Source organism: Camellia sinensis, chromosome 4 (genome assembly GCF_055761805.1).
Source record: "Camellia sinensis isolate YWXY chromosome 4, ASM5576180v1, whole genome shotgun sequence".
In the NCBI taxonomy this organism is placed as follows: Eukaryota; Viridiplantae; Streptophyta; class Magnoliopsida; order Ericales; family Theaceae; genus Camellia; species Camellia sinensis.
The window spans coordinates 110,578,862-110,580,538 of record NC_138964.1 but is presented as its reverse complement, the minus strand read 5'-3'; positions in this window follow the sequence as shown (position 1 = coordinate 110,580,538).

The following is a 1,677-nucleotide window of genomic DNA, read 5'->3' as shown; positions in this document are numbered from 1 at the left end:
TGAGCTATGTTGAACTTGCATCGAATTATGTTGAATTGTATTGTTTGATGTTGAGTTGTGTTGGGTTGTGTTGAGTTGTGTTGAGTTGAGTTGGGTTGAGTTGTGTTGGGTGGTGTTGTGTTGGTACCTGCATGGGGAGTTGAAAAAGGTTTTGGGGGGCCCACATCCCGCCAAATAATAACCGGCAAATGTGGGGGTGGTTTTGACTTAAAGGTGTCCAAATGCTCTGTCTAGGCTTATCACTGGACGAATATGGAAAAAAATGTTTTTGGGTGTCCACAAAATCCTGCCGTATGATAGCCGGCAAAAGTGAAAAAATGATTTTTGGGTGTCCGCACAGTCCCACCGTATAAGAGCCAACAAAAGTGAAAAAACAGATGGTTTTGAAAATATTTTTGGGTGACCACTTCCTGCTATATAATAGCCGGAAAATGTGGGGATGATTTTTAAAGTTGAAAATGGTTTTTGGGAGTTCACTTCCCGCCGTATAATAGCCGGCAAAAGGTGGAAGGTGTTATGAGTTGGGTGCCCGCTATCCCGCCATATCAAGTCGGCAAAAGGTGGAATGTGTTGAGAAATGTGTTGAGTCGGTGATAATATGTGTGAATTGTGATGAACTTATGAAATTACAATTTGATGTGCACTTTGTTACGGAAGGGGAATGCATATAGAAATTATTTGAAAAGAATGGTTAAGGAAATAGTAATGGTATAAGGGGTTGGTGATAATGAACTCACGGGGTTATTTGTATCTATAAGGAAAGATTAAGAGTTTTGTTTTTGTAATTAATTGACAAATTGAATTAAATGGGTTTATTATTCTTGTGTTATGTTGAATTATAAATGATAAAGCAAATGTGGATGTGATGTAGTTGTTAGACAAGTAGGAGTTGAGTGTAGGAGAATTGTTATTAAATATAAAGGAGATTTGGACTTCTAAGTTATGGAGTTGTAGCAATAATGGATAGACAAGTGAGGATAGAGTGTTTGAGGGTTATTTTTGGAGTATTAAGGGAACTTAAACTTTGTGGCTATGGAATTATAATAATTGTGAATAATAAAAAAGTAAATAGAAATGAAATGAGGAATACTTTGGAATTGGGTTAATGAATTTAAAATGATGGTGTTCCGTAAACATATTTATTTTCGAAAAGGGTTTATGGTTTTCTGACAATGAGAGATAATTTTTATGACTGAGAGTTTTCTTTAAATGTTCAAATACATTTTGAGACAAAGGTACTCTACATGTAATATTTTGAAATTACTTAACGTCACTTTACTATATGGTATCACCCTGCATGCATGATCATTTTTATCTGTGTGTTAGTTATTGTTGTAGAACTACGAGATTCTTACTAGGCAATTATGCTCATCCCTTGTTGTTTCATTTTTTTACAAGAAGAGAATTCGGATTTATTGGTTGAAGAGTTAAGAAATCCATGTGTCTTTTATATGTAATTTCATTGTAGATGTGAAAGAAATAAATATTGTACAATGATGTTTGTAATTATTTATTTGTAGCTCCGCAGTGGATGCTTGACATTTATTATTGTTATTATTGTCTTCATTAAGAGAGAGAACATGTATTATTTTGTTTCTATTACTCAAGGGTAATAGATATATGTATATGTATATGTATATATATAAAATAAAATAAAATGGATCTAAATTGCAGGCT